The following is a 12,186-nucleotide window of genomic DNA, read 5'->3' as shown; positions in this document are numbered from 1 at the left end:
TGCTATCCACATATGATGGAATCTTATTCAGCCTTAAAAAGGAATAACGTGGGACACCTGGGTGGCTCAGTCATTAAGTGTCTGCCTTCGGCTCAGGTCATGATCCCAGGGTCCTGGGATCGAGCCCTGCATCGGGCTCCCTGCTCAGCAGGAAGCCTGCTTCTCCCTCTCCCACTTCCCCTGCTTGTGTTCCTGTTCTCGCTGTGTCTCTCTCTCTCTGTCAAATAAATAAATAAAATCTTAAAAAAAAAAAAAAAGGAAGGACGTTCTGACACCTGCTACAATATGGATGAATTTTGAGGATGTTATATTAAGTGAAATAAACCAGACATAAAAAGACAAGTACTGTATGATTTCACTTACATGTTGAGAGTAGTCAAAATCATAAAGAAAGTAGAAAGGTGGTTGCCAGGGGCTGGGGGAGGGACGGGGAGGGGTGCGGGGAGTTCTTGTTTAGTTTTACAAGATGACGAGAGTTCTGGAGATGGATGGCAGAGATGGAGATACATAATGCATTTTATACCCCTGAACTGTATACTTAAAAGTGGCTAAGATGATAAATTTTATGTCATATGTATTTCACCACACATAAAAAACTGAGGGAAAAAAGTACATGAAGTGATTTATATTCTTTGACTTATGCTAAGAAAACTACCCCCCTCACCAGCTATGCTCTTGATGTGTTTTTTGAAAAGTTTTTCATTTCCATACCCACACTTTTGGCTTCCTGTCGACTTCCTGTAATGCTTGTTAACATTCACTTCTGGTTTGCTTCGACTGCTCTGTTTCGGGTGTCATTTTCTTTTTAACTAAAGCAAACATTAAAACCTCGAATATACAATGGACATATTTTTGTAAAATATATAGGCTAAAACCAAAATAAAAGCAGACAAGCACCCTAGCGTTTTTCTCCTGTAAGTAGATGTCCAACCTTCGATGAAATATCAGACTCCGTTGATTTCTGGAATACTTAAGTCCTTCTTACTTAAAATAAAAGGGGGAAGTTTCTTTAGAAACTGTGCAAAACCAAGAGACAAAACATGATGCACAGCTCTACTGGGGGCTGAGCAGAGAGCAGCTGTAGAGTATAGAATACGTTTCCCTTGTCTCCTTTTCTTTCACCTCACTCTCATTTCTGTTTTTCTCTTTGTTTCCAGTCAGCTACCCAGGCTGTCACCTCTGGTAATATGGTCCTCGCCACCTCTGCAGAATATATTGTGGTATTCATACGATCACCACACTGGATTGAAGTCAGCTCGGCCAAGCACAGGGGAAAGCAGGTTTCCGTCATAAAACGATCACTGATTCCTCGTAATTGAAGGGAAAGCTAATATATAATTTAAAAAAAAAAACAGTTTTTCCAATATAATTTTCTAACAGGGATGTGTTTTCCCCCCGTAGGTATCTGGATGTCTTAATTTCTGTTCTTCTCCCTTCTTACCCCCGGTTCATTTTATTGCTTTTCCTTACTAATACATTCGTGTTACATATGCTCTTGTGTATGTATGCTGACTTTCATAATCTAAAAAATTAAATGCAAATATCTTCTCCCATTCTGTGGGTTGCCTCCTTGCTTTGTTGACTGTTTCCTTTGCTGTGCAGAAGATTTTTATCTTGATGAAGTCCCGAAAGTTCATTTTTGCTTTTGTTCCACTCCTCTTTGGAGATGAATCTTGAAAGAAGTTGCTGTGGCCGATGTCAAAGAGGTTACTGCCTATATCCTCCTCTAGGATTTTGATAGATTCCTGTCTCACATTGAGGTCTTTGATCCATTTTGAGTTTATTTTGTGTATGGTGTTAGAGAATGGTCAGGTTTCATTCTTCTGTATATAGCTGTCCAATTTTCACAGCACCATTTATTAAAGAGACTACAGATAAAGGGCTGGTATCCAAGATCTATAAAGAACTTCTCAAACTCAATACCCAAAAAACAAATAATCAAGTCAAAAAATGGGCAGAAGACATGAACAGTCACTTCTCCAAAGAAGACATACAAATGGCTAACAGACACATGAAAAAATGTTCATCATCATTAGCCATCAGGGAAATTCAAATCAAAACCACATTGAGATACCACCTTACACCAGTTAGAATGGCAAAAATTGACAAGGCAAGAAACAACAAATTTTGGAGAGGTTGTGGAGAAAGGGGAACCCTCTTACACTGTTGGTGGGAATGCAAGTTGGTACAGCCACTTTGAAAAACAGTGTGGAGGTTCCTCAAAAATTTAAAAATAGAACTACCCTATGACCCAGCAATTGCACTACTGGGTATTTACCCCAAAGACACAGATGTAGTGAAAAGAAGGGCCGTATGCACCCCAATGTTCATAGCAGCAATGTCCACAATAGCCAAACTGTGGAAAGAGCCGAGATGCCCTTCAACAGATGAATGGATAAAGAAGATGTGGTCCATATATACAATGGAATATTACTCAGCCATCAGAAAAGATGAATACCCAACTTTTACATCAACATGAATGGGACTGGAGGAGATGATGCTAAGTGAAATAAGTCAAGCAGAGAAAGTCAATTATCATATGGTTTCACTTATTTGTGGAACATAAGGAATAACATGGAGGACATTAGGAGAAGGAAGGGAAAAATGAGGTGGGCGGGAATTGGGAGGGAGAGACGAACCATGAGAGACTATGGACTCCGAGAAACAAACTGAGAGTTCTGGGGGGGGGGGGATGGGTTAGCCTGGTGATGGGTATTAAGGAGGGCACGTACTGCATGGAGCACTAGGTGTTATGCACAAACAATGAATCATGGAACACTACATCAAAAACTAATGATGTATTGTATGGTGAATAACATATAATAAAATAAAAAAAAGAATTTCCATCGAATTTTATCAAACGCTAAAAAAAAAAATTTAAATGGTGGATCCTTTCTTCTCTCTCTCAGCTCTCAGCAACCAGACGGACAGGCTGCTGTGGGAGCGGCATCTCCCTCCATCCCTCTCTACCCTGGGGGCGGCGGGGGGGTGGGGTGGGGAGGGCGGGACTCTTTACAGGTGTTTGCACACAGCTCTGGGTCAGGTTTAGTGCCGCTTTGCAGCTTGTTATCTTGTGGCCTCGGGCAGATTCCTGGACTGCTCTGGTTTCTTGTAAACAGGCCAATGCCTGCCTCAGAAGACTGTTGTCATCACTAAAGGAGAGCGTTCTCGCTAAGGCGGCTAATATGACTAACACGGTGCTCAGTTAATGGTGGGGATTGCTCCTGCCACCTGGCTGCCCTCTGGCAGATGAGAGAGAGACAGGAAGGTAGGGGGCTGTAAATAGTGCAATCCTTTCGAGAGCTACTTGGCAATACGGAGAAAAGCTGCACATGTGCACCAAACATGATGACCCAGCGATCCGCCCTTAGGATGTACCCTAGAGAAATACACAGGAGGCGAGTTAAGAATGCTGGGTACGACCTTGCTTGTTGTGGGGAAAATTCAAAACAACCTAATAAACCAGATAAAGGAATCGGTAAATATACCGTGGTATTCATACGATCAGCAATATACGGGAGAGGGGCGCCTGGGGGCCTCAGTCGGTTCAGCGTCTGCGTTTGGCTCAGGTCAGGATCCCAGGGTCCTGGGATCGAGCCCCGCCTCCGGCTCCCTGCTCAGTGGGAAGCCTGCTTCTCCCTCTCCCGCTCCCCCCTGCTGTGCTCTCTCTCACGCGCACACTCTCTCTCAAAAAAATAAATAAAATCTTAAAAAAAAATAGACAGGGGAGGAAAATGAGAGAAAAGGATACACTTTACCTGTATTACACTGAAGGGGAAGAACAAATTGTAAAGAACACACCCAGTGTGATAGCATCCCTCATGAAGTTGAGAAGGTGAAAAACAATAGTTTGTACCGTCTTGACACACATGTATGTAGGGAAATGTAAAAATATGTGCGGGAGGGCGCCTGGGTGGCTCAGTTGGTTAAGCGACTGCCTTCGGCTCAGGTCATGATCCTGGAGTCCCGGGATCGAGTCCCGCATCGGGCTCCCTGCTCGGCAGGGAGTCTGCTTCTCCCTCTGACCCTCCTCCCTCTCATGCTCTCTGTCTCTCATTCTCTCTGTCTCAAATAAATAAATAAAATCTTAAAAAAAAAAATATGTGCGGGAGTAATGAATACCAATTCAGAGTAACTGTTACCTGAGGGAGGAGGCGTGTGCAGAAAGGGAGGGTACACAGGGGCCCAACTTTTCTATTTTAGTTAAAAAAAAAGAAGATTTACAGTACATATGCAGCAAAATAAGATTTCATAAAGCTGGTGTGGGGGTGCATGGGTATTTTCATATTCTTTACATACTTTTTATAGATTTATCACATTTCATAATAAAAACAATGAAAGGTCCCAATCAACTCACACGATTCACAGAAATTGATTCCTTATCATCTTCGAGATTCTTCATCCCATCTGTTAGATATAATTGGTGTGTTTTATTCGTCGATGGCCCACAAGAGGGAGATCTAGAACAATTCAGCAACCAGATGTGTAGCTATATAAACTTTTATGAGGACGCACAGCATCTTGGGCAGCTTTGCTGGAGCTCCTCTGGCTGAGGCAGGGCACTTTTAACACGCTCGGAAATCTACACAGCAACCACTCGTGGTAAAGAAGACACATCGCAGGATGCGGCGGTAAACCAAACAGTGTTTAAAACATGCGATTTCATGAGATGGTTGCAGAGAATGAAGCACAGGGCAGCAAGAGGAAAATAGATCAGTGGGGTGCAGAAGCAGGGGGGACACACGGTGTCCTTGGGAGCCTGTGGCCAGGCGCTCGGGGGCTGCTACCCTGGGACAGCACGGGAAACCAGAAACTCCTGCTGTTTATTCATGGAACACCGAGAAATACCGACATAGCTATTCTTGTCATTGTAGCTACAGAAGTCCAAGTGGTGATAAGCACATCCGTCTTATGGCTGTGATTGAAACTTTCCGTTAGGAGCACCCCCTCAAAGACGTAAAGTGCGTATAGTGATTTGCAAGCTTTTCTATTAATATTTCTGTTACTTATTCATTTTTTAAAAAGATTTATTTATTTATTTATTTCAGAGGGGGAGGGGCAGAGGGGGAGAGAGAGAGGGAAAGAATCTCAAGCAGACTCCCTGCTGAGCATGGAGCCCAATGTGGGGCTCGATCCCAGGACCCTGAGACCAGAGTCGAAATCAAGACTTGGATGCTTAACTGACTGAGCCACCCAGGCACCCCTCTGCTACTTATTCATTTTTTTTTTTTTTTTTAAGATTTTATTTATTTATTTTGACAGAGAGAGACACAGCGAGAGAGGGAACACAAGCAGGGGGAGTGGGAGAGGGAGAAGCAGGCTCCCCGCTGAGCAGGGAGCCCGATGTGGGGCTTGATCCCAGGACCTTGGGCTCATGACCTGAGCCGAAGGCAGACGCTTAATGACTGAGCCACCCAGGCGCTCCTACTTATTCATTTTTAAAATCAGGTGCCAAAGGTTTTATTAAAAATTGTGGAGGATACATAAATTAGGAATAGTAATTGGTGTCTCTGTGAACTTGAAAGAAACTGCCATTACTTTTGGCCATTATTATTAATGCTTCTTCACCTCTGGGTGGGGACCTCCTAGTCTACCTCAGTAGCAATCTTATCTCCAGGAGCAAGCACCGTGCCTGATACATCACTGGCACTCAGAAAATGTTTGTTGAATTAATTCTATAGCCAAGTGTTCATTGGCAGACGAATGGAGAAGCAAAGTGCGGTCTATACACACATGGAATAGTATCCAGCCTTCGAAAGGAAGGTGCCAGAACATGGATGAAGCTTGAGGACGTGCTGCTATGTGCAATAAGCCAGTCACAAATGCTGTGTGATTGCACTCATATGAGGTACCTAGAGACAGAAAATTCTTAGAGACAGAGAGTAGAAGGGTGGCTGCCGGGGATGGGGGAGGGGAATGGGGCATTAGTGTTTCATGGGGACAGAGTTATAGTTTGGGAAGATGAAAAGGTTCTGGAGAAGGATGGTGGTGATGGTTGCACAACAGTGTGAATGTACTTAACACTACCAAACTGTACAGTTAAAAGTGGTTAAAATGGTAATTTCATGTATATTTTATTACGATTTAAAAATAAATATGGAAAGATGAATGCTATGGAGAGAAACAACTGGGGAGAGTCAAATTCTTCTGTTCAGGTAAAACACGCCGTGTTCCATCCAGGAAAGGCTCTGGATGGTTCTAAACTAGGGAAGTGGGTCATCCTGGCCCACTAGAGGATGGAGCTGAGCTGCAAAGCAGTGTGATTTGCAGCTTGTCGAGCTGTCTCCTCACTGGGCCCTTCCGGGGGGAGGTGCGGACAGGCTGAAGCTGCGCTCCCCTCTAAACTCAGGAAGCTGAGTCTGGCTCCGGGTCCAATCATGTCTGGTCCTGCCTCCCCCCAAACATGGCCCCTTCGGGGTTATCACCAAGAGACGCTGTGACCAACAGAAACCAAAGAGGAAACGTGAGAAACCGCCCAGTGATTCAAAGTGTCCCAGGTAAGTGGGGTCACAGAAGCCACCGAGCGGCCCGAGGCACAGTGAGGGAAAAACAGTGAGGTCTTTGTGCTGAGGTCCCGGAGTGCGGCTTCCTTCCTTGCCGCCCAAACTCAGCAGGGCACAAGTTTGAAGGTGCACAGAACACTGCTCCCACCTGAGAAACAGTGGGTAAAAGGGAAGAAAAAGCAAGGAGAAAGAAAACCACCACAGGGAGAGTGAAAATCGAGCATCTCTGAATTTGCAAAAACAGAAGGTGGATTCTGCAGCCCACACGTGAGTGACTTGGATGTTGGCTCCAAGCAAGCTCTTAGATCGAGGTTCTAGGAGAGTAAACAAAGGGCCTCTTCAAAGGAAGATTTATCATGGGGAGAGATCCTGCTCCTCCAGAATTTCTCAGAAAAAGGCTCCCAACTGCCCAATTCATCAGTAAAGGGTTTTTGTTACACAATCATATAGTAACTATGATCTGAGAGCTGACTTTTGTCCCACAAGTCAGGCTAACGCCCCGTGAGATAACAGAACGTATATATATTGGTCTCTGCCTCAGGTTTCTGGCACAGAACTCCTTAAACCCTTGTAACTTCCTAAGTGATAAGAACACCAGCAGCATCTTTTGTTATAATATTTGGTCTTTGGCCCTGGCTTCTGACACAGAACTCCTAAATTCCTTGGAATTCCCTGGGTGATGGCAGTCGTTGGAAGCTTGGAATTTTCTCCTCCCACTCTCCTGAGAGGGACAAGGGGCTGGAAATGGACTTAGTGATCTATCACACTTATGTGATGAAGCCTCCATAAAACCCCCAGAGTATGGGGTTCAGAGAGCTCCTGGTGTGGTGAACACATGCAGATTTGGGGAGAGCGCTCAGAAGCTAAAATGTTTCTAAAACACACCCAGACAGGGACGCCTGGGTGGCTCAGTCAGTAAGAAGTCTGCCTTCGGCTCAGGTTAGGATCCCAGTGTCCTGGGATCGAGCCCCGCATCGGGCTCCTTGCTCAGCGGGAAGCCTGCCTCTCTCTCTGCTTGTGATCTCTCTCTCTCTGACAAACAAACAAGTAAATAATTATCTTTTTAAAATAAATAAAACACACTAGACAGAGAAGAGGGACAGTGTCTGGCTGCCTTTAGAGGACGGGCTTCCTACTGGGGGTGGGGCATCTCCACCAAGACATTAGCTACCGGAAACCAGGAGTGAGCCTCAGAAAGCAGTCAGCCCCACCCCTCTCCGTGCGCCTAGCTGGCTCGCTCTCTGCAATGTAGTTCACGGTACAGGAAGAAAGCACAGACTCTCAACTGAGACAGGCTGTGCCTGTGAATTCGGGTGCCAGCACTTACTAATTACATGGCCTTGAGAAAGTTAATTACCCCCACTAAGCCTCCGTTCCCTTCCTTTGTAAAACTGGGATGATGTTACTTTTATCATGTGGCTGGGGCTCCAAGAATGAAGTAGGTCTTAGTAGAAGGTTTTCATTCATTGATCGGTGTTTAAGAACCCACAGTGTACCAGGTCAGCGATTGGCTTCACAGATGTTTCTTTTTCTCTTCGTCTAAGCCAGGGAGAAAGGGATTTGCTCAGCACTATCCTGTAGGAGGATGATAAAAGTCTTTTGCTCCGATATTGGTTCTATTGCATTGATACTGATATTTATATGTGTGTGTGTGTGTGCATAAATACATATACCAATATATATGTGTATATATACACATATACACTTGTATATCCTATGGTATTATACTATAATCTGGTTTCCATCAAGGATTTGTATCGTTTCAGAAAAAACAACAACGGGATAGTAAAAAATGGTGCATTCATTTAAATACCCTTATGCTCTGCTGGTGGCAATGCCAATTAGTAAAATGGTCCTGAAATGCACTTTATTATATCAGGAGTCTTTTTTTTTTGTAAGATTTTATTTATTTATTTGAGAGAGAGAATGAGATAGAGAGAGAGAGCATGAGACAGGGGAGGGTCAGAGGGAGAAGCAGACTCCCTGCCGAGCAGGGAGCCCGATGCGGGACTCGATCCCGGGACTCCAGGATCATGACCTGAGCCGAAGGCAGTCGCTTAACCAACTGAGCCACCCAGGCGCCCTATATCAGGAGTCTTAAAATCTTTAAGTATTTTGGCCACTTCTAGAAATTGATCTTAAGGAAATATTGAAATTTTTTAAAAAGATTGTTTTAAAAAGAGTTTATTTTTTCATTTTTTAAAAGATTTTATTTATTTACTTGAGAGAGAGAGAGAGCATGAGGGGTGGGGGTGTAGGGGTAAAGGGAAAGGGAGAAGCAGACTCCCCGTTGAGCAGGGAATCCAACCTGGAGCTCTATCCCAGGACCCCGGGATCAGGACCTGAGCCAAAGGCAGATGCTTAATCAACTGAGCCACCCAGGCGCCCATTAAAAAGAGTTTATTAAAGCCATTATTTATAATGGCAAAATCTGGAAAATGCCCACATTTATAACCATGAAGAGAGAAGATAAGTAAATAATAGGAAATGATATTAAGTGAAAACTCAGGACACAAACTGTGTCTACAGTATGACTGCACGTATGTAATGATATTAGCTGTACACTTGTCGGAAAAAAGACTGGAAATACATGCATCCAAATGTTACCAATCATGGTGGAATTATAGGTGAATATTATTTTCAAATTCTGCAAGTTTACTTTTATCAAAGAAAATATAAACATAAAGCTAAAACAACAGAAAATAGTTTCTGTAAGAGAGGTAAGAAACTTCCAATGCCTTCCTGCATGTCAACCCCCCAGCCGTTTTTGGTCTACATCCTGTTTGATCTTACCGAGTAAGCATTTGACTCTGTTGACCAGCCTATCTTCTAGAAATCCTTTTCCTTTGTCTTCCGCAGCACTGGGCTCTGCAAGAGAGGGTGCTGTGATCGATCAGCAAGGCCTGCTACAGGCAGGGGAAGGGAGGTGGGGACACGCATGCTACACATCTGCTGTCTTTGCTTTAGCTACTTTCCCCTTAATCTCCTATCCTCACATCACTCACCATATCTACGCTAATGAATCCAGCCCCAAACCCCAGTATCTTTCATTCCCTCGCCTTCCATGCCCATCTCTTCAACTTCCTATGTTCTTGACATCAGGCATCTTGAACTTAACAAACTGAATTGGTTTTCTTCTCCTATAAACAAAGTAAATAATGTCACTCACCTGCTTCCAACCTCGTTGCCTCCCTTGGACTGCAGGATAAAGATCTAAAGTTTTAGAATCACCCAGGAAGACCTCTGCAGCCTGCTCAGACCTCACACACCATCCCAGCTCCTGGCCCACATGCCCCCTTGTTCTAGCCATTGCAGTGAATATCCCACAGCCGACACCCCGTTTGGGGCCGTAAACTCCAGTGGTATTTGCTTATTGGAATCTCCTTGTGAAACATCTGCTCCCCCAGCTCCCAGGTCACTAAGAAAGGACATTCCAGGAAGTGTGGGTGCCTATGACAAGCATAACAACCTTGGTCTTTGTGTCTGAGCTGCTCTTTTCTTGTGAGCTCGTGGAAAAGGAAAACAGCCCATTCCTCCACCAGCATGCATCAAAGTCTCAATGTACTTCCACCTTAAAAAAAAGTGACACCTTGTGTATGAAAATGGCTTTCAACTGCAGATTATCATTGCGAAGGAAGAGTTTTAGCTTATTAATTATAAAATAATTGAATATGACTACAGCATGACTTATCCTGACCCCTGTGTGTCAGGGGACAAGTCCAGGGTCATCGCTGCATAGAGATCAGCACCCCAATGTCCTCGTTGGGGTGTGCTACACATTGAATATTTGTGTCCCTCCAAAATTTGTATGTTGAAACTGAGTCGGCAATATTAAATTAGATAACTCTTGAATGTAGATTTCAGTATTTCTCTGGCACTAACTTTATCCCAATGTGATGGTATATGGACATAGAGCGTTTGGGAATGATTAGGTCATGAGGGTGGACCCCTCATGAATGGGATTAGTGCCCTTCTAAAACAGACCCCAGAGAGCTCCCTCTGGCTTTCTACCGTGGGAGGACACACCAGGCAATGGGCATGCACCAGACACTGAATGGGCTGGTGCCTTGATTTTGGACTTCTAGCCTCCAGAACTATGAGAAAGAAATTTCTGTTGTTTATAAGCCACTCAATCTATAATATTCTGTTATAGCAGCTCAAGTGGACTAAGACAGGGCAAGTTTTCACCTGTCATTATTCCTTGAGCAGCCTAAGCTGGATTAGGCACCCCAGTTCTACCCTCTCTCTTGTCCAGACCTGTAGGATATGGAAAAATTAACCAATGGAAGTAGGAATGCTGTATGAGACAAAGAGACTGGCTGAAGACTGTAGACCCTCCACCCTATTTGCCCTGTACGTCAAAGCAAACCGCATCTTCCCAGGTCCTCCAGAGAAGGACTGCCTGTCTCACAAGGGAAGGTCACCTTCCTAGTGGCCCAGAGCCTACAAGAAGCTCCTGTCTCCAGGACACCAAGCCAGGGTAGCCTTAGCACGGACTGATTAAAGGCAACAGAGATTTCAAAAACCAAGACACCATCATGGCAGTGGGTTCAGCCCCTGATCTGCCTTTACCCCCCTGGCTGCCAATTTATTATCTCCAGGTAGAGAGTGAATGGAGGGTAATTCTACCTGGTTGTGGTGCTGATGGCTCAGATTACTGTATCTTCAATGATTCAGATAGCTCCTCAAGATCTATTTGTCAAAAGCATGTGTTCAAGAGGTTAGTCTCAAAGGAGCTCTCAAACCATCTGGGGCTTTGACAAAGTCAAATAAGAGTTGCTCTCATCTTTTAAGCTCTTGTGTGCTAGGCATCGTGCTAAGCACTGTATTAATTAATACTTCACAATTAGTGTGGACAATTAATGTCTCAAGAATCATCCCAATGTTCAGTGGCTTAAAACAATGGCTATTCAATCAGGTGTCATAATTCTGTGGGTTGACTAGACTCAGCTGGGCATTCTGTCCCACCTGGGGCTGGCCTGGCTGGCCCATCGGGGCTGGGGCCCCGCCATGCACAGCTGGAAGGTCAGGCTGAGCTGGGATTCTGGGGTGGCAGGGCCTCTTTCTCTTCTCCCTGCCTCTCCATGTAGATTCTTCTCATGGGCTTGCTAGTAGGCAACCTGATCTCTTCCATGATGGCTCAGAGCTCCCCAAAGCATAAAAGAGGAGGCCACCAGGTCTTCCTCTGGCTTAGAGTTGGAACAGCACAGCACCACTCCTGCTGTTTTCTGCTCCTAAGTGGGTCCCTGAAGTGGAGTGGGAGGACCACACAGGGCATGGGAAATGGGAAGACGGTATCCACCCAAGGAACGAAGGTACAGATGGATGTGGTCACTTGAGTTCACGCAGCTCCTGCCAAGATTCAGGATTCAAACTCAGGTCAGCCTAACTTCAAACCTACATTCCCGATTCCTGTTAGACTGGTCATGAAGGAGAGGCAGAGGCAAAACCAGTGTCAAGAAAGCAAACAGCCACCGAGCACTAAGGTTCCCAGGTGATGTTGGGTCAACTTTCAAAATAGATTTTAGTTATGCTCAGAGAAACAAGAAAGAGCCCCCCCTCTCCCCGAGACAGATGGTGAAATTTAACAGATGAAAACACAGAGCTGCTGAACTCATTTGGTCTCTATTCTATCAGGGATCATGGTCTCCAAAGCACGGAGGGCAGAACCAACAGTGGCCAG

Source organism: Neomonachus schauinslandi, chromosome 12 (genome assembly GCF_002201575.2).
Source record: "Neomonachus schauinslandi chromosome 12, ASM220157v2, whole genome shotgun sequence".
In the NCBI taxonomy this organism is placed as follows: Eukaryota; Metazoa; Chordata; class Mammalia; order Carnivora; family Phocidae; genus Neomonachus; species Neomonachus schauinslandi.
This window is presented reverse-complemented; position numbering follows the sequence as displayed.